This window comes from Acomys minous (genome assembly GCF_964271855.1).
Source record: "Acomys minous genome assembly, chromosome: 15".
In the NCBI taxonomy this organism is placed as follows: domain Eukaryota; kingdom Metazoa; phylum Chordata; class Mammalia; order Rodentia; family Muridae; genus Acomys; species Acomys minous.
Window position 1 is genome coordinate 45,490,023 of NC_140497.1, and position 22,946 is coordinate 45,512,968.

General features: G+C 35.5%; 1 protein-coding gene across 3 annotated transcripts in view; it reads right to left on the minus strand.

Annotated features, from left to right (window-relative positions):
• Positions 1 to 22,946, minus strand: part of GALNTL6 (polypeptide N-acetylgalactosaminyltransferase like 6) — a 1,047,269-nt gene that overhangs the window by 1,022,327 nt on the left and 1,996 nt on the right. The gene's annotated exons all lie outside the window — the stretch shown is intronic.

Genomic DNA, 22,946 nt, shown 5'->3' on the forward strand with positions numbered 1-22,946 from the left:
TTCCTCTCAGCATGCTGGACACTGACATCCTGCATCCTTCATGTTCCAGCACTAATTGCTTCAGTTGCTGTTCCCCATCAGTACAGGACAGCTTTGAAGAAAGCCTCCAGTCACAAATGTTCCAGCATTTCAGACTGTCCCACAAAGGAGTCCTATTATGCCTGGAATTTCTCAATATTTAGAAATGTTGGACTACAAATGCAGTTGCTAGCTTGCTTAAACATTTCCCCCTGTTTTACTTGGGCCCCTACAGAGGCATTATTCTACCTCAATATTCTTTATCAGAAAGGGTCTACTTTGTAATGTGCATCACATCCAGCAGTCCTGCTCCCCTAACTTCTTTGAGTTACCCTTTGAGCATGGACTTGGTCCCCAACTTTTATTAGTTTGCATATTCTGAAGTTAGAAAGTCAAATAATTCACATATATGTTTGCATGTATGTGCTATTCTCTGTCCTTCAATACAGGTTGCTTTAATTTTAACAGAAGGAATACTGCTGCAGGTTAATGTTGTCATCATTAATTCCTAGCAACTTACCCAATTTCCTACTGCCAGGCCACAGGTGTCTGGATCACTCACTGCACTGTCTGCAATATTTTCTACCTACTCCACCACTGTTCTTTTCACCATTTAATTATTTAGTATTTACATGAACACATTTCTGTGTGTATTCATTTCATTTCCATTGTATAACTGTTATTATTATACACATCATAAATACACATTGATATTTCTAATTCTGATATTTGCAGTTCATTCTAGCTTGCTTGCTATCCTTTTTTTTTAAATGTGTGTACTTATATAAGTCTTACATAGAACCAGACTTTCATCATAGTTAGCACACAGCTAGGATGTGAAAGTGTCCCCTTATTTTGCCAAGGAAAGTAACGAGGACCACAAAAGAATGGTGGTGCAATTACTGATGACAGTAAAATAAGACAGCACAAAATCTGTAAAATAAACAATGTATTTAAAAGTGAAGGACTGTTAACTGAACCAACAGTACAGTTACATCATATTTAGGAAAACGTACGATCTACAAAAACAATGATGAAATAGCACATGACATCTTTAAGAAGAGAGAATTAGTCTATAATTGTTTTGTGTTTTTCATAGAGCTAAGGTCTAGGTGAGTATAAAGCATGCCTGTGGTTCAAAATTATGGAACAGCTGAAAACTTACATATATAACATAAGATAAAAATACATTTTAAAGAAATGTTGGATACTATGTCATAAGTAACCCATCTCCCACTTGAATAAAATTTGGAACTCAAACTCTAATCAATATTATTAAAGTTGAGACTTAAATAAGTTATTAGTAAATGAGAACTTTAAATAAATATTGCATGTGATCTCATGTCCAAAATGTTGAGTAATACAGGATAAAGCAAAACTCTTAGGAATTTGCTCAGTTGGTAGAGTGCTTGCTTAGCATAGTTGCAGCCCTGTTTCTGTCCTTACCATGCCCCAAAAGGTGTATGGCGTAGCTCTATAATTGCAAAAATGTAGAGGTAGACAGAAGAATCAAAAGTTCAAGTTCATAGTCTTCACATAATGATGGATTTATATTCCATTTTAAAAATAAAAAGTAAAATACAATCATTATGCACACACACAAGAAAAATTCACAAATCTTACTTGGACTTAAGGCATTTTTTTTCAAGCAGTGTATTTTTTAAAGCATAGCATTGTATTCTAGTCTTGTCAAGATATTTAAGTAGAAATCAATGGAAAATTAAGTAGGAAAAATGTGTTTGGAATTTCATATATCCATGAAAATTTACTCCTAATAGCTAAGTGACGTGTTCGCCGATATTTCTTTTAAAATCTAAACACACTAAAAATGCACAAAAGAGCAGACAGATGGTCCTTACCTTTTATAATCAGTGTAATTAGCTATTGTCAGTTCTGATGACTGCTCCTTCCCTGTCCTAACTATAGTGAATTGCTGAAGTTTGTGTTTAAGTGTCTTCTGTGAAAGCCTCCACAATTAAAATAACTCCACATATATATTTTTTAAAAACCTATCCAAACAAAATGACTGTAGCTCATTATTTTTGTGATCATTTATCATCCTTGAATCCGTTATCTAACACGTCTAATTTGGAGTCCTTTCTTTTTCCACTCTTCCATTCAATGTCAGAGAAGAGCTAATTGTTACAAGTATTTGAACTCATACATCTTCTCAGAGAAATCTATTTAATCCCCTTTTGTAATATTTGTGAATCATTATATTGCAAATGAATATTATGTGAAGTTTATTAACCAAGGCATATTCTATCTACTCACCAGATGAAAGATAGAAAACGTTCCAAATTCCTTAGTGTGCTTCTGTTCTCATAACTAAAGGCTTCTAGAAAGTTTTCTAAGGTCATTATCTTATTTAATTATTTTAGTAAAATATATTTTTGTTTGCAGTGTGAAAACTCTATAAACAATAGTATTGGTGAGAGGGCTGGAAAGCAATGGGACTTCCAATAGCCTTGGCGTACTGCAAATATAATTATGCCAGACACACATGTATTTTTTGGCAAGTAACTTCCCATACTTTGTTTATGTCACTTATAAGAAAATTGGACACCATCACTTCATACATGCTGAAGTGGCAATCTGGCAAGTAAGGAAACATAAATTTGGCTTAAAATACATAAAATCATAGAATTCTTCCAAATATAAACATAAATATTTTCCACCATAGTGTTTGATAGTGTTTGTTTACACACCCACCCATTGCATTATTTCCAAAACTTGGGGAATAAGAAGACTTTTCTTTAAAGACAATCTTAATATCGAGTGAATATTTTTAAATCTTAAGATTGTATAGGATAATGAAAAATATGAGCAAGGTTTTATAAAAATGGGGAGAGTAGTTTTAGAACTTTGCTCAGTATTTTTAAGCAGTCGTTGAAATACTTCTGAAGCATTCTATTTTATAAGACCAAGATCAATCCAACTTACAGAAATATAGTGGCATAACAAGGAAAACAAGAAATTATAAGGTAGGCCTTATAAAATACAAATTGTGCATGTGTGTTATAATGTGTCATTTTATTTTAAGTGTTTAACTCTTTGTAACCCAGGGTGGTCTTGAAATCACTATACAACCCAAACTGACCTAATAACTCCAGACTTTCCTGTCTTTTCCTCTCAAATGATAAGATTATGGACATTCCCATGGTACGCAGCACTCTATTTCTTTTTATGGTCTTGAAGAAATATTTACTCAACAGGTCACATTCTGTGCTGGTACGGAATGTACATCAAGGCTGACTTAACAGTGAGAGCTACCTGATATAATATAGGCAATACCATTAAAAAGCAGAACCGAAGACTGAAAACATAATTCCTCTTTATGGTAGCATGTAACAAATTATACAGAACATTGAAAATACGACTATGTGCCTCAATGACGAAAAAGGAATAGATACAAACTTGAAATAAAATTTGGGCATAGACAGTCACTGGAATAGTAAGAGGGACTGTGGAGAGGCTCAGCTTGTACAGCACTTGCTGCCCAAGGGAGAGAAGCTGATTGTGGTCCCAGGAACCTACCTAAAAGCTCTGGGTGGTGACACAAGCCTATAATTACAATGCTGGGGAGGCTGAGACAGGGGATCTTTGAGACGTGGTAGGCAGCAGTTCTAGCAGAATAGACAAGGCTCCAGTTTCAGTGAAATACCTTCGATCCAAAAAGAGGGGAAGGGTGATAAACGAAGACACCAGTGCCAATCTGTAACCCCCAGAGATATACGACTTCACAAACACACATGGAAGCACACATAGAGGGAACACCCAGAGATGCCAGTACACCCATGCACAATGTGAGTGGTCCAAATTTCAGAGTAAATACAGTCTGAACCAGATACAATATAGTAGATTATGATTTCTTGCCCTAATTATTCTTTACAATTAATACTAACATTTTCAGCAAGTTGTGATTAAACATAAAGCATCCACTGGAGATTAGCCACAAAAGGAACAAAATTAAGTGAAAAATACAATCACTTTCAAGTAGAAATTTATTGAGCGGCCAACTATGTGCATGTGAATAGAAAGGGCTAGTAGCAGTGGCTCAGCCAATAAAGTGCCTACCAGGGAAGCTTGGGGAGCTGAGGTTGGATTCCCAGCACCCACGTGAAAGCCACATACAATGCTGAAGAAGACAGAGGTGGATCCCAAGACCTCAATAACCATCCAACCTAATGTAGTGTGCTCTCTGTTTAGTGAAAAAACTATCTCAAAAAAATAAAGGTGGAAATGAATGAGGCAGACACAGTTGTTGAGTTCTGGCCTACACATGTATACACATGTGTAAATGTGTTAACATGTACATGTGCACACATAGAGAGATGACCAATTTGAATTGTACTTCACATGAATTTAAAATTAAAAAAAAATTCAAGCTGCTTAAGCACCTAGATTTTACATACTGCTTTCCTGGACCTAACTATTCTTAACACTTTTCATATACTATTAGTGTGCCTATATGTGGAACTGGCCTTAGGGGAGAAGCATCAAAATCAGTTTTGGACCATCCCATGCCACTTTGTATTAATTAAAACTAGCATTTAGTGGCAGCTTAAAAATGGCAAAGTAATTCCCTAATCTGTAACTTGAGGGCTGAATGGGGATGAGCATTTCAAAGGTTCCGCTTTGATGATGGATGGGAAGGCTCGGAAGCTCATCACATGCTTATGCTGTCTAGCCATGCTCATACATTAGCTGCCAACCCTCAGCATCACAACAGTGGGACCAGCTACTTATCATTTATCCTTTAACCTCATAACGCATTTTTGCTCGGGCTTATGGGATTATGTCCAAAAATAAATAAAAAATATTTTTATTCAGAACTGTTAAGCTATAAAGTTCAAGTTTTAAATAATCACTCAAATAAGCCTAACCAAAGAGAGGCTGAAGTGACATTTCACTGCATAAAAAAAGCAGAGATATTATTCAATGGTGTTTAGCAGCACACTTAAGTTGTCTCCAAACTGGTCATCGGAAACCTTTCAAGGCATACAATGGATCTAACTATCTAATATTTTAAGCGCCTTGCTGGAAAGGGAATACTGTTTAAGATCTAGCTGGCACTCGCTGTACTTCTAGGAATTCAAAAGTTGATATCGAAGATCAATCCCTTTGAGGTCAGCTGGATAGCATAGAGAAGCCATGACTGTAATCAAACACACAAGAAAACAAGCCAGCCAGAATAAGAAATAAAAGCAGACGTCGAATAAGAAGACGAGATACATATTGATTTATGAGAAAAGTGACCATTAAACTATAAAAATGCCTTAATCAATTTAAAGTTTCAGCTACAAAAATAATAAAACAGGAAAAGTTATAGACCAAAATTTTCCATTTTAAGTATCAACTACATATAGCAGAATTAGTTGTACATAGAGAAAAATATTTACACTATATTATTTAGTTTTTCAACAGAATACACAGATTTTGCTTATAAAATCAAGCTGAATTGGCTGAGATTTTCATCAAGAGACTGAAATGGAATTTTGTTAGCTATAAAGAAGATGGAAGAGCTGCCATTTACGGGGAAATGGATGTAATTGGAAGACTTTATATTAAATAAACAAGCTGGGCACTGAAAGACAGGTACCACTTTCCCTCACTCATATGTGGAAGCTAAAATAAGCAGATCTGAAAAAAATCCTTCTGATTATTAGAGACGGAGAAGACTGTGGGTCACAAAAATGGGAAGGCGCCATATGAACTTCCTGAACAAGAAAGATGCACTAAGAAAATACCACACCATAGCCCGTTAATATGTACAAGTCATATGTGTTTATAAGACATTTCTAAATAAATGTATTTCTATTAGAAAACAAATTAGCATTTATATATGCATAAAAACACATTAATCAATTGTTCAGAGTCAGCAAGCCATGAATCTGATTCAACGCATTCTTACTAAATCACTGCAATGACCAAATGTGTCTCAAATATAGAAATATGAAAATAGTGTATATAGAGCAACAGCACACTTAAAAAATAAGGTATAACAATTCAAACAATATATTGTTAGTACTCAAGAGAAGTGGCTTAAAGTGTTTGTGAATATTTTCACATAACAAATGCCACAGCTTAGGCATTTTGTGCATGCCATATTTTCACATACAAATCCTATGATATGCAGTCAGGCCATGGGACATTTTTCTTGAATATAGGAATGCTTACAAATACTATAAGTATGATAGTTTTGCTAGTAGTGCCATTTTTACCAATAATATGATGGGAAAGATCTGATTTTTAAACAAATTTCTTCATTTCCACTGAGTTTAAAAAATACAATACAGATGATAAATGTTAAAAATACTTTGAATACATTATTGGGTGAAACCCAAACAGCAAAAATGAAAGGAGTCCAAATAGGTAATTGAGGTTTAGAAATGTCTTCCTTCTCAAGTCTCTAATGGGACTGAAGACCAGATAGTTTAGTTTTACAATTCAGAAGTTTAGACTCACCAAGATAGGAAAGATGTTTTCTTCAAGGCTGCCAAATACAAATAGCCAAAACACTAAGAATGTAACATTTATATAATTCCTGATTGTGTCATGGTTCTTCTTGCTGTATGTGGTTATATATATATAATATATATATATAGTAACAATATATATAATGTAACAATATAAATGTATATGTAAAAAATAAAAAAGTAAGAAAAAGAGAAATGTCAAAATAAAAACATCAAAAAATTAAAACTGACCAGAGTATATTCAAGCAATAGAGACATAATTAACTCGCTTGAAGTAATTTAGCTTCATGAAGTACGGTGTGGAGTCAACATATCAAACACAATGCTATTTAATTACTGGAACAGTAAGACATGTCCCCTCGAGACATTTCCTTTAATATGTCTCTCCCAAATAAAACTTGACATATCTTTTCTTGTGCCTGTAAGTTCTTCCTAATCTCTTTCATAAGTTTTACCCTTGAATTTCTCCCTTCCTCTGCTTCCATGCTTGTACTATACCACCATTAATTACAGTCAACCCAGAGAACTCAAGGGAGACTTTTTCAAAAAGAAAAGAGCTGTTCCAAGGGGGACCCACACTGGAGAGTCAAACTAATGAAAGACTTAATGTCTGACAGTATTCAAATTAAAATAAATCCCATGAAATATACCAGTCTAACTTACAAAATCAAAATTTTTAATGGTACATGCTTTTTAGTGGTCCCACGTAAGCTGTATTAATGAAATCAACTACACACTCCTTTTGTAACTAGCAAAGTTTTATAATAAACAAGCCATTTGTAAGTTTCTGTCTTTCTATTGAAATGGAGATTTATGCACACACATTTTTTATACATTCTACTAATGTCGCCTTAAGTAGAGAAAGAGTTCATTCAAAGAATGCATTGGACAACATATGAGTAGCTTATTTAAGTGTGACTATCAGTTTTTGAATACGTTAATTAGAATCATTTATGTATTCTACCACATACTCAGATGCGGATATGGTGGACGATATCTCCCTGTGATGCTCAATTTTAATATCAATCATGTCTTGAACTAGCAGAATAATTAAGCTGGATAAGGTTGACAGAAGAAAAACCTTCCTGAAACATTAATCCACGACAATGACAATACTGTGCTTTCTTATATTCTTATCGGTTTAGTAGTATCCACATGTATTTAAACTTATAGATTAGGTTGCTCTTTGTTCTTGAATGTAGCTCAACTTAAAAATAATTCTCAATACATGAAAAACAATTGCGACCTGTGACTCCTCATTCCTCCAGAAAAATATTTTTCAAGTGCTTAGTCTGTGGTTAGGTGATGTTAGGACAAACCAAAATGGGAAGAATTTCTAACTTATTAGTTTCCCGAGGCTGCTTTGACAAAGAGTCAACTCCATGCAGTCCCAAAGAGAAGTGTAATTTGAGTTAAAAAAATATGAAATCCACATGTTGCAGGGTTGCATCTGTCTACAGGTACAGGTACAGGTACAGATATCCTGAATGTGGCTTCTTGGTTTGGTGACAATGCGCATCCACTCTGTCCCTTTTCTTGTGAACATATTATTCCAGCCTCTGCCTCAGCTTTCAGATAGCCTTATCCTCTATATGTACTTGAGACATGGATAGATCACTTCAATCCCTGCCTCTTTCTTCACATGGCATCTCCTATCTGTGTCTGTATCTCAAGTATTTAATCCCACCTGCAGACATCATTTACCAAATACACTACCATGAAGTTTCCAGAAGACATAAATAGATCTTCTAAGAAACCACAATTCAAGCACCTGCAAGTTCTAAAATTGATATATTAATGATAGCTAAATATATAAACATACAGTAAATTTAAAGACCTAATGGTTTTATAACTGTAGAGAAAAAAAAATAATGAGCTAGCACAAACTTTAAGAAAGTGATCTAAGCCGGGCGGTGGTGGCGCACGCCTTTAATCCCAGCACTCAGGAGGCAGAGGCAGGCGGATCGCTGTGAGTTCGAGGCCAGCCTGGTCTACAAAGGGAGTCCAGGACAGCCAAGGCTACACAGAGAAACCCGGTCTCAAAAAACAACAACAACAAAAAAAAACAACAAAAAAACAACAACAAAAACAAAAAATAAAAAATAAAAGGAGGAAAGTGATCTAAACCTAAGTCAGGAATAGTTATCCAAAAAGGTTGAGGAAAAGCAAGTTATTCAAACAAGACTGAAGAGGAAATATATGTAAATCCCCTGGGGGGAGGAAGATTAAGATTTCCTGGGAAATTCATGAAATGCAAGGTGTTTTAGGTCAGCGATTTGTCAGGGAAGTGATAAGCAGCCATACATGACTTCATATGCAGAATTGTATTACTATGCTGTACTGAAGAATTGAGCTTTAATCTAATAGTATAAAATTTCGATGTTAATAGCCAATTCTTAAGTACTCTTCATAAACAATTCTGGCCTCTTGGAGAGTGGACTTGTAGACAGGTAGAAGGCTAAAGTACCAAGCTCAAGCATCCCTTTAAAGTCAAATGTTTACACTGGTCCAAACAGGGTAGGGACATTGATGCTAAGAGATGTGAAGGGAACCAAAAGAGACAGAAGGATTAGCTACTTAGTAATCAATTGAACTTGAAACAATGATACTGAGTGCTCCAATTATGATAATTAGACCTTGACCTTTGATAAGTGATAGTCTCCTTCATTCAGATAAGAGAGGTAGAATGAGCTCAGGGAGTAGAAGTGGGTGATGAATTAAATCGAACCTCTGAAGCCTGGGTTATCTGGGTTTAGAATGTGGGTTCTTTTGTAGATATGCTCTTGGAGGGAAATGGGAGTCAGAAGTAATAACTTATGAGATAACTTACATTTACTAACTGAAGTCGTGAGGAGCAGTGAGAGATGCCTGCGGAGAGATTAGTACATTAGGTGGTCATTGCTAAGATCCTACACACACACACACACACACACACACACACACACACACACACACCCAAACACACACACACACACAAGTAATAAGAGATATTTAGAAACTGTATTTATTAGGAAGTTTTGCCTCCTTACTTGGTACAACAAGCAATTAAAAGCAGGAGGAAAGCCTGGCATCTCTGCCTTCCTTATATGTCTGTCTCCTTAACGGTAGTCCTGTGCTTAGTTTACATGCAGGGAGGTCAATCACTCAGGGGAGATCTGTCTAGAGACTGGAGGGACATCTTAACTTACTTTACTCCACTTAAAGAATAAAGTTAAAAGATAAGTGTAGTAGATATTTCCTTTCCAGATTTATACAATTTCATGCCCCCAAACCGCTAAATAACACCAGTTATTGTCCTCGACCTGCAGTCATATTAGATTCCAGGAACAGCAGAGCTTCGTGAGACAGACAAAGTCCACATGAGAATCAGGTCATTCCACTCAAGCAATGAGAGCTCTACGAATTTGCAGAATTAGAACTGATCAATCAAGAAGGCCAAGCCCCAATTGTACAGATTTCTTCCTCCTCCTCATCCAAGCATTTGTTCCATAATCCAACTGGACACACTGGGGGAAGGGGGTCACTGTTTCTCTTTGCAGTGTGCATTGACTAAAAAATCCTCTCTTTGTTTTTCATAATTCCTCCTCTCTTTAATAAGCAGATTAAGACAGATGACCAAGATAAATTTGTTGCGATTCTCCATGCTAGGCTTTTGTTCAAAGCCTCTGGTAACAGTGTTAGGTAAAGGATACTGTTAATATATACATAATACATAGAGGAGGGCAGCCTAGATAGAGAATTAGAAAAAAATGTACAGTGAAGCCTAAAGTATCAGTAATCCACTCTTTTTTTTTTCCAAAGTACCCTTTAATGGCTTTTCTCCCCTAAGGGTTCTCAGGCCACAAGCTCTTTCCTTTAGATGAAGATTGTTATCAATAGGAGCTAGTGTTTAATAACAATCCATAAAATGCTGTGACTAATGAGATTGCTGTTAGAATTAGCTATTAAGGACTTTTTGGTGAAGCTGGTGGTTGATGCAAAGGTAGACTTTGGATTAAGTCTGTAGTGCACAGAAGTAGAAATCCAGTGAGTGAATGAACCGTTTGATTAGTAAAACAGACAAACAAGTCATAGTAGCAACAGTGCTTTGTTCCAAAGAAAGATGATGATGATTGTTGTTGTCATTGTTATTGTTGTTATTATTATTATTATTATTATTATTATTATTATTATTATTATTATTATTATTATTTTGGTTTTTGAGACAGGGTTTCTCTGTGTAGCCCTAGCTGTCCCAGACTCCCTTTGTAGACCAGTCTGGCCTCGAACTTACATTCACCCGCCTGCCTCTGCCTCCCAAGTGTTGGGTTTAAAGGTGTGCACCACCACACACAGCCCTATTCTTTTGTTCTTTTACCAAACTTCCTACTACTAGTGGTAGAAAACTCTTATCTTTAAATATTAATATGGATTATGGATCACATATGAAAAGACTGCAATAACGTATTTTTTACTTAAGAATTGTTGTGACTTAAAATCTGGATTTATCATAAGCAAAAGATACTTTTCATAGAAACAGGAAGCAAGCACGAAACTGGAAAAAGACCCAAGCAAATGTTGTTGCTTTCTGTGTTTTGATGACCGAGTGTCTTAGTTCTCTCAGGATGAAAGTACCATATTCTACATGAAGAATGGAGCAAGTTATTTGGATCAACACACCAACACAGATAGTAGCATGGGAAATTCGAGTGGAGAAAGGTTGACAGAGCAGCTATGGAGAACAGAAAAGAGGCAAGTAAATAAACAGTTATCCTGGGTGGTGGTGTGGGTTTTATTCTGTCAGTTGCCATTTTGAGGTTACAAATTGTGGGGTTTGTTGTTGTTGTTGTTACTTATTTGTCTGTTTCATGGTGACAAATTAAGCCACAGTTACTTTGGGACATGCACTCAAGTCCCATTTGGAGAAATAGAACAACAGCAGAGAGAAGCAGCATAAGACTAAGATCACAGCACTTCCCTGGGCATAGACCTTTCAATACCTGGAAGCACATTCAGTGGAAATGTTCAAAATACAAACAACTCTCATTTTCAAAGCCTTTCAGGCATTTGTCCATTCATTGGGCCAATTACTGATCAAATTAATACTCAGCAACCATTTTTTTTCAAGGAAATTTCAAAAGAGAAAAGCAGATTCTGAGCAGGAAAAGTGGAATGTAGAAGGAAGAGATACTTCTGGTGCATCCAGAGACAAGCTTGTCTCAACGCCCCCCCCCCCCACTGTCTTTTACAAATCTTTCTCCACATTTCATCTTGGAACTCTATGTCTTTGTCTTGGAATGTAAGCAATGTTTTTTTAAAACCTGCATTAGCTTTCAAGTTGTGAAAGAAAATTTAAACGTTTCTTCAAAATTGAGGGAGGGCAGTCTCCTTCTATATTTGTTATTATGAGGCTATTTTGTTACATTGTCTAAAATAGAGAAAAGTGTGAACACTATAGAAGAATGTTAACATGCCCAAAACACATAGTTTTATACAGTTTTCCAGTTCCCTTTCCAGCCAATTGTTTTTCTTGAGGCACTAGAAGAGGGAGTTTGATGCTTATCCATGGACACGTGGCCAGTAAAATAATAATTTCGAAATCCTGAAAAGCCCTAAGCAGAGGATAGTATCAAAGGAACAAAATGGCAGCCTACAGAATGGGAAAGGACCTTCACCAACCCCACATATGACAGAAGGCTAATACCCAAAATACATAAAGAACCCAACAAACTAGAAATCAACAAACTAAATAATCCAAATTTTAAAATGGGGTACAGACCTAAAGAGATTTCTCGACAGAGGTATCTCTCATGGCTGAGAAGTACTTAAAGAAATGTTCAGCTTCCTTAGCCATCAGGGAAATGCAAATCAACACGACACTGAGACTCCATCTTATATTCATCATAATGGGTAAGATCAAAACCCAAGTGACAGCACATGCTGATGAGGATGTGGAGCAAAGGGAACACTTTTGTTGCCCCTGTGAGTGAAAACTTGTACACCAATTTTGAAAATCAGTCTGGCAGTTTCTCAGAAAATTTGGAGTCGACCTACTTCAAAACCCAAAGATGCCATAGCAGATTTATTTGTACTAGCAAGAAACCGCAAACAACCTAGATGTCCCTGAAATGAAGAATGGACTTAGGTCCCCCACACATATGTTATAGTTGTACAGCTTGATCTTCTTGAGGGACTCCTAACAGCTGAAGCAGACGATGTGTTTAGCTCTGTTGCCTGCCTTGGGGAGCCTTTCACATCTTGAGTTTCCGTGTCTTCCTTTAGTAGAAGAGGAGGTACCCAGTCTTATGGCAACTTGATATGACATGGTTGTTTGAAATCCATGGAAGACCTTTCCTTTTCAAAGAGAAACCGGAGGAATGGAAGGGGGTGGGTGGAGAGTGAAGGTGGAAGGAAGTACTGGGAGAATTGGAGGGAGGGGAAACTGAGGTTTCCTCCACCCCCAAAAATAATAAAACACTTGGCCAAAAAGACATCCTCTGACAATATTCTTTTGTCATTTAGATTGATGCTGTGACATGATGGTGAAAGATTATTTATTTCCATGAAAGCAGAACAGAACTCAGGAATTAATACCAAAGTGAAAGACCAGAAAAAACTAAAAATGTGTGTGTGCGTGTGTGTGCGTGTATGTGTGTGTATGTGTGTGTGAGTAAAAGAAGGTTATCAACTTAGCATTCCTTGCTAAAGGTATATTCTGTGAATAACTTGATTCCTTGTTGGAATCAAATTAGATGCGATATATAAAAATCTAGTTTTTTTTTCTCTCCAGGGTATATTGTACAAAATCCTTTAATATAAGTAACAGATTGTTTCTGTATTGGCTACTTAAAAATAAAATTGGTAAAACAACAACAATATATGTCACCTTAAAATAAATAAAATATTCTTTCTGTAGTTGATATCTAAAAGTAAAATGAGTGAAACAACAGTTAAAATCGCTTTAGATCACATTTTTTAAAACAACCTTATGCAAAGTCAAACATGTGAAGAAGATAGCGATTTTATGATGATTCATGAACTGAAGGTTGTAGAAACATATTCCCTTTTTAGCAACCTGTTTCCTAGAAGCCAAATGTTTGGGTGTAATAGAAAACATACTGACTTGCTCACTGTGTACAACCTATTTTGAGAGACATACACATATATTACTTCAATTTCATCTTTATGTCATCTTAACCCAGCATAAACATTTTAGAAATAGGATGTGTATATATATATATATATATATAAAGACCACAGAACTGGTCCAGTAGTCCAATTACAACTGAAACTAGAACACGTGCCTTTCATTTCCATATGCTCAGTCTTGTGCATATTGTGTAGTTACTACATGAAATTTCTCATGTTCAATGGTTTCAGAATTTCAAACGAGGCTGAATCATATGGTGAATAGTTACATCATCACCCCTTGATACCGTGGAATAATCATTTTATGACTAATAAGTTCTTCTGTAAATCATTACATTGGACTGTAAGGTTACATATGTCATGTGTTTGTTTTCTTCTATGATTCAAAAACATGGTTAGTTATTTTTTTGAACACTTTTTAAAGATCAAACTTAATGCTACTATTATCTCAAATTTTCAATGGCTACACTCACTTCTCCTCAATTCCAACTTCCAAAAATTAAATACACTTTTAGTTTTTACCTTCACTCTGTATATCTGATCCTTGTCTCATCTATGTGTGTATAGAATTGGGCTAAAAATAAATATTACAAAGCAGTCCCTTTTTTCCTACCTCTTCTAAAACTTCATCTTGAATGTTCATTATTGTAAAACAATTTAGCCCAGATCCATGCCACATTATAGATGTATATGGAACTCCTTCCTTCCTTCCTTCCTTCCTTCCTTTTTCTTTTTCTTTCTTTTTTTGGGTGGGGGTGGGGTTTCGTTTTCCAAGCCAGGGTTTTGCTGAGTAGCCTTAGCTGTCCTGGACTTGATTTGTAGACCAGGATGGCTTCAAACTCATATGGATCCATGTGCCTCTGCTGCTCTGAGTGCCAGGTTTAAAGGTGTGCACCACCATGCCTGACAGATGTAACTGTACTTCCTCCCTCCCTCCCTGCCCTCCATCCTTCCTTCCTTCCTTCTTTCCTTCCCTACTTTCTTTTTTATTTTTTTCTAAATTAACTTACACATTTATTCACTTTACATCTTGATCGTACCACTTCCCACCTCACCTCCAGGTCCCATCTTCCATTCCGCTTCCCCTCCCTCTCCCCTGCACACACACACCAGCTCATCAAGTCACACCAAGATTGGGCAAGTTCTCTTCCCTTGCGGTCTGATGAGGCAGCTCCACTAGGGGATGTGATCAAAGTGCAGGCAGCAGAGTCCATGAGTCCAACCCTCACCCCTCCTTACTAGAAGACTCACACGAAGCCTCAGCTAAGCATCTGCTACATCTGTGTAGGGAGCCTAGGTCCAGTCTACGCATGGTCCTCGGTTGGTGCTTCAGTCTGCCAAAATATACCCTGATCACAAGATGTTCAGGAATAAAGATAGAACAGACATTGAGGGAATTGTCCATCCAATGGCTGGTGCAACCTGAGACCCACCCCACGGGAGAGAGCCAATCCCTAACGTGATACTCAGGAGCCTAGCATATCTGTCCTCTAAGAGGCTACACCCAGCAGACGATCCACACAGATGTGGAGACTCATAGCTGAAGATTGGGCAAAGTGCTGCGTAGGGAGCCTGTGGAAAGGTGGCGGGGGGGGGGGGGTAGGTAAGTAGAAGGATCTGAAGGTGACTGGAGCTCCACAAGGAGACCAACAAAGCCAACTAACCATTCTTAACTAATATGAACTAGAACTAACTAGTGGCCATGCTGTGTATTTCTCGAAGGGTCTATCCCAGTATCATGTGGAAAGCGCATCATTAAGCATTTAATCAACAATATCAGACAAACAATTAGTGAATGCTATATTGTACCCTCAATACATTTATACAATGCATGAAATTTTTAAATACTTAAGTGGATTCTCTAAAAATTCAGAAAAGATACAGAATATAATTTGCTAACATCTGCTTAGTATTTTCTAGGTATGTAAGAATTACACGGGAATTCACTTATTTTCCTCAACTATACATTAATGAACAAAGTAATCTCTATGGCTTCAAATTATCAAATTAATATTCAAGATGATGAATTGTGCTGAAATATATATATGTATATATTTGTAAGGGAGGAGTCTGGCTTTTGAACTTGGATGTATCTGAACCCACCTCACGTTAATTCTAGAACCTTTTATTCATTTACATGTGTGGGGCTTCTGGCTACTTTCCCTCCATTTCTGGCTACTATGCCCAGACACTGTCTTTTTTAAAAATATATTTTATTAATTTATTCATATTACATCTAAATTCTTATCCCATCCCTTGTATCCTCCCATTCCTCCCCCCCTCCCATTTCCCCTTACTCCCCTCCCCTATGACTGTGACTGAGGGGGACCTCCTCCGTATATGCTCATAGGGTTTTAAGTCTCCTCTTGGTAGCCTGCTATCCTTCCTCTGAGTGCCACCAGGCCTCCCCATTCAGGGGATGTGGTCAAATATGGGGCACGAGAGTTCGTGTGAAAGTCAGACCCCACTCTCCATTTTCATTTTTTTTGGTTGTTTAAGGTAGGGTTTCTCTCTGTAGCCTTGGCTGTCCTGGACTCCCTTTATAGAGCCAGCTAGCCTTGAACACAAAAAGTTCTGACTGCCTCTGCCTCCTGGAGTGCTGGGATAGTCTCCTCCTTTCTAAATGTGGTTCATTTTGTAAGAAAATTCATATTGGGAAGACTGTTTGTTAAATATGCCTTCTATATCAAATTGACTGTTTAAATATCTAAGAATGCCCAGAAGGCAGAAAGTGTTTTCCTGTCCTCTACCTTTATGAGAATTAAATATATAAATTAGCTGTAATATACTGATATTTTCACCTGTTTTTAAACTTTTTTTTCTGCTAAATGATGTCACCTTTTTCAAAAGGACCCAAATTAAGGAGGAGTGGGGGAACATAGTTCTTTGATTCTTACTAGTAATTACTGTGGAAGCAACATCTAAATGTCTTTTTCATTAAAAACTTACATTTTTAAAATTATTTCAGGACAAGAGGACAAAAAAATTTCAGCAAAATTTTGTGATAAACAATATAATGTCAGCAACCTGTTAAGTGCTAGAGAAAAACAGTGGAAAAATTCTTATTTTCTAGACACTGTTTGTTTATTCAATATGCTCTGTTAAAGACTTACCACATCAGTGGCATGGCTCTTCTATTTCATATTGCTGGGGAGAAAGCATCTCTAAACATTTTCTATACAAATACCACCTTGCTAAAGGCAATGATTGATGGTAAATAGCCACAATATGAAGAAACTAATCTGTACTCTTTGTGCCTGCTTATCGTTTTCAATGTGATAAACAATTAATTCTCTCTATTTCACTACAAGAGAAGTACCACCATACCCAATTTTCTTATAAGAAAGTTGCTCTTGGGAAGACCCATGGGATGTCAAATGTCACAAGGTGCTAAACGAGGGGAAACATAATTTGCATCCACATAATTTGATTCCAAAGCTTACATAATGCCCTACTAAAAGAGAACAAAAACCCTATGGGGACTGGTTATCTATTTCTCTTTTATGCTCATTTATACTGTCTAACTTGGGAAATGTCAAAAATAAGGGGAAATAACACCCACCTCATTTAAACTTAAAAGACAGCCTTGTCAATTTGGTCATTTTAATATGACAAAAATAGTCAAAATTATTATAATAATTGCCTCTGGTTTTCTAGACTTCAAAATCTTAAGTATCATTCCATGAGCACTTGGATTCTTGAAATGATTTAAAATTATTTTTCCTGACCCTCATTGAGATACCAACGCTGCTTACAACAGTTTGTAGCTGCCAGTACACTCTATGGAAACCAGAATTATATTAATTATATTAAGACTTGAATGTTCCTATGTGTAATACGTGCAGCCTTTAGTATCAAAATCTTTTTGTGATTTTCTCTTTTGCTAGATGCACACATTTCCAGAGACAGATGAAGTTTCTGTGTCTTTCTTGTAGTGTGGTAGAATTACATCCAAAATATTTAAATGATGCTTCAGATTTGACTAACAGCCTATCGTATATTGAAAGCAATGAAAAAAAAACCAAACAACTCCGCTTGTCAAAATAGGGTAGAAAATGAAATAGTTGAATATGCACATTTTCATAATGAGATCACATGTGTCAACTGAGAGTACTGCTAAGTCAGCCCTCATTCTTCCTCAATGATACTGGAAGTAAAACTCTACTATACTTTTATATTTTTTTAATCCCCTCTCTCTGCTACCACCTTGTGAATATATTTCAAATAGACATTACTATACTAAGAGAGAAGAATGAAGGGGATGGTATTGATCCTTTGCAGCTGTTTTACCTGTCTATAAAGTTACCTACTGTATGTTCTCCATCAGGCATATGATTTGTTTTTTTGTTCTCATCTGCTGCCAAGCAGGCACAACAATGCCATGTTGAGAGCATCTTGGAATCCGGAATTTTACGGTGTGACAGGTAGAGTTTATAGGAGTCAAATGTTTGGCTACTGGTGGGTTACTGTTCTCATCATTGCCATCATCTGAATGTCCCATGCGTGTGTGGTTCTATGTGAGTATTACTATAAGCACCCACACCAATATGAACAGCACAACTTCATCGTCTTACATAACCGTGAGGATCCTGAGTATGGTGTTTTGTAAATCTCTCCTTACTGTTAGTAAGCCAAGCAATTGCATCACAAATGAGCCCATGTTTCATTCAATATGCTTTTAGGTGAGGGCACTCCCTTTTCTTACTTTATTTATTTCTTAATATATTTTATTCATTTATTTATATTACATCTCAATTGTTATCCCACCTTTGTATCTTCCCATTTCTCCCTCCCTCCCGCTTTCCCCCTACTCCCCTCCCCTATGACTGTGCCTGAGGGGGACCTCCTCCCCCTGTATATGCTCTCAGCTTCTGCTGTGAAGTGAATCTAGATGTCCCATTGCTGGTTTTCCTTGTATACAATATTTATGAAGACACGTGGTTGAAGATTTCCTAAAGGTTGCCATGACTACTCCTAACATTTACTCAGTGTGCTTCTGCATATATCTTAAATAACTCAGCCTTTCTTATACTTTCCCTGTATATTTAAGCTTGGTTCAGTTCCTACTACAATAATAATTTATTTGAGTGTAATTGATTCAGCATAGCATGTGTAACTCAAAAACGGGAAGAGGAAAAAAAACATATTTCTTTTCTTTTTTCTTTTTTTATTGTATTAGATTGGGTAGCAGAACACAGCTCTTCACATGATCTCCCATAGGGCAGATTGATGAACTCATCTTGTAGTGATATGCTGTGTCACAGGAAATAATTAAAAGGCTTGTTACTGTGGTATGTGTGGTGCCGTCCTATAGTGATTCTGAATGAATTTTCCATAAATTTTCAAAAAAGCTCCTCACAAACTCTACTTTAAAATCCACATTACACCTAATAAATAACAGCTTGGTCAAATGACGGCGTCCTTCTACCCATATAGTGTTAAGTATGGACTATCCTGGTGCATAGTTAAAACTATAATTTTTCATTTTCTTTGATTTTCTAACACCTAAAAAGTTTTATGGGAAAGGATAGCATATTTGGTTCAGCTATAATAATTAAGATAGCAAAAAGCATGAAACAATTTGCATATGCTGGGCACCAATTATCTGATATGTTTATATTAAAGAAATAAAAATAAACACACACCCTTGAGGAAAATAATGTCCCCTGTCAAAAGGAAGACTGCCACTCCTAAGATTATGATGTGATAAACATTGGATGAGCTGGACACACTTGAAGATGCTAAAGTATCTATTTCAAGAGAGGATATTTGTGTGGGGGAAAGAGATGTCAGGCTTCTGCTAGGCATAGTCATATGTTACATAGTCAAATAGTCACATAGTCACATATCACTTAATCACATAAAAAACAGGAAACAGCTTCATAAAATTTCTACATCCAAGATGGGCATACATTAGTAATCAATGGATCTATCTCCTTTTATGTCAAACGTGACGGAGATATATTATAAAGATAAATTCTTAAGTAAAATAAAAATAAAGAAAGCCCACATGATTAAAAACAACTTAGAATGCCTAGTTTAGGTTTGTTGTTGTTGTTGTTGTTGTTGTTGTTATATTGTTTTTGTTTGTAAGTTTGTTTGTTTCTTTTTCTCATCTTTTAGAAAACTCAGCACAAGCATAAGTTTCTAGAATTCATTCACTCTAAACAGTTATTAGAAATCTGTGCTTTAAAGTGTGTGGAATTGTATCTTTCATTTTTTAAGTGACAAATTGCAAAGGACTTTTTATGTTGTGAATAGTCTCGTGTTGTTTTTTTGCAGCTCTCATTTCCAACTTAGTTTAAAGCCAGTTAACTTACTGAATATTATAAGAAAGGAAAGTGTTCAGGGTTGTCTTTCCACATACTTGAAAAAAATACTATGGAAAATATGTATAATACTATGGAGCGCAGTAGTTAACTCTAAATTATTGCATTATCCTACATAGTATCCTATTACACCACCTATGACCCAAGGTTGCAAGCAAGATTCATGTAGCTTTAACCAAAGAATAGTAGCATTTTGTATATTTAAAAAGCAAAACAATTAAGGCTTAGCACCCAACAATCACATAGTAATCATTAGTATCTAAATACCATATTCACAATCAATAAGCTATTATTTATTGTCCTATACAGACATACTATTTAAATAACATAACAGAGATACATTTTCATTAACATATGAAAAAAGAGCAAGGCATGTCAATTGAAAATATCATAATCATAATAATGCAAATACATGATACTACTTTTATTAAATCCTAAAAAACTCAAAAGATTAATTTTAGATATTTGATTTCAAACTTGTAATGTCCATGTGCTTGTCTTGTGTTATTAATGTTATCTTAACAATCTTCTTTGGGTTTATGACAAAAAAAAATAGAAACCTATTTTTAAAAAGTTTAAAAGAATGATTTGCAAACCCTTATGTACTTTGCTACTCCTTTGGGAATATGCAGATTTATTATAAATACTATATTTAAGATAAAACCACTATAAATTTAAACAATTTATACTAATATAATATATTTTCAAAATGTGTTAAACATTAAACTTCAAGAAAAAATAATAAAGTTTCCTCCTGTGCCTTATGTATTACCCTTTTTCCATTCATCTCACATTGCAAAATAAAATGCAGTTTAAATTAGATACTAGCTAGGAAGAGTATCAGTAAAGTAATCTGTCAAGAAAGAAAAAAAGGAAGTGTACATTTGGGAAAGATTCCAATGATTTCATGGTTAATACATTTTAACTTGAGGTATTTCTCTACCATGCTTTGTAATAATTTCCTTATTTTAATCTGTGTAGAGTTTAACTCTAGTGAACAAGAGCCACTGGCTGGTTCACACACAATAGCTGTGCAAACAGACCTTCTCTTATCAGCATGTAACATGTTCTGAATAGCTGCCGTACTTACTCCTGCCAGTTGTATTTCATTCTTAGCCTTTGCATCTTTACAACAGTGAGATGATCCATGTAGTGAAACATGATTTCTGAAATAACAATGTCTTTTTAAGATAAATTGCTGAATTTTAAATAACAAGTTTTACTTTGGTCAAATCACTTGCCTCATTGAAACCTGTGTGTGCAAGTTTCATAGTATATGAATCACCCATGTTGAAATGCAGAGACACTATCAAAACAGTACAGCCTAATAACCGTGCAGTGTATGCCACACAGGTTAACTTTTCATTCAGACATGCTTACTAATGACTTAACTTTTACTCATCCAAAATTTACATAATGATGTGATCATTCCACACCTTTACTTTTATCTGCAAGAAAGTGAAAATTATAAGACTGTTATTTGGGTTGAATAGTTCTAAAGTACATATGAATACTCATCATAATCTTAACAGCACCCTTTCTTCCTATCATGTTTTCAAAACTTTTCTCCTGGAGTTTTCTACTGCATGGTCTCTTGGTAACACCATCATTTCCCTCTATGCTGTAGGAAACTTTCAGACAGTACGGACTAACTGCTTTTCTGCCACTCACATCTGTCAGCTCCATCATTCCATTACTGAAGATTAAGTATTAGTTTCATGTCACAAAACCAAAAAAGGGGGGAAACTTCTCTGGAGATTAGGATTAGTCACAGCTGAAATCTAACTTTTTTTATGCTAATGACAAAGGACTTTCTCATTAAGCTTCAAAATCAATAGCCAGCATTAAAGTTGTTTCAATCTCGTTAATAAGATTAATTAGAGTTTCATGTCAACTATCCCAGCAAATCCTTCAGATTGCACTACTAATTAGTAAATAATATAAACTATTTTTATTTTCCTAACTTGAATGGGAATTTTTATAGTAATATAGTGATGCCTACTATTAACATTATTCTGCTTTGAATAAAAGATTGGAAAAACAAGTGATGACTATGTGGCAGGGAGTTCACATTCAAAGTTCGTATCTCCTCTGGATTTATTAGTATAACAATATCCATAATACTTCAATCTGAAGTTAAATTCCAACTAGATAGTATGCTGAAGAACAAGAACTAAATGAAAGTCAGTTCCTTCAAAATTCTAATTCACTAAAAATAAATAGCACATATATTAACAGCATAAAATTTTTATTTTAAAATATTTTTTAATAATGTAATGATAAATTTTTAATAATTTAATAATATTTTTAGTAGTTGAGATACTGATAAGTTCTCATAAAGAAAAATCAGATTACCTCATATAATTTACAACTATCCATTCTCTTCATAAATGTAAGTTTATACTTTGTTACATATAGGAACAAATATCCAATATCATTAATACATGTTGCTATTGTTCAGAAGTGGGCTACTTAGTATCTTCTATGTTTGAAAAGTACATAAAATACACAGGTGATGACCCATGAAATTAAGAATATTAATACTTCAGGGTAATTGTTGGTACCCTCTGGAAAAGAATAGTTTTCCTAAAGTAGGCTACAATCCCCTTCTCAAAGTTTCTTCTTTCTTTCTTTCTTTCTTTCTTTCCTTCTCTCTTTCTTTTCTTTCTTTTTTTTAAAATACAAGCTTATTTACTAATCAGCAGGAATCCAACAATACTGATTTTCATCAGATTTTGTAAAAGATATTTGACTCTCTTATGAAAGTTACTTGGACATGGGATTAACATCCGCATTTTTGCAGTTACATGCTAAGTAGAGGAAAAACAAAATACTTGGCTGTCTGCTGTTTACCACAGAAAGGAAAGGTTTTTAGCAACAAACTTATCCACCGTTGTGGAGGAAATTGCATATATACTCTTATATACTCTTAATAGTTATCTCTACAGACCACATTAGCAACAGAAGAGACGAAAGGCAGACTTTAAGGTTC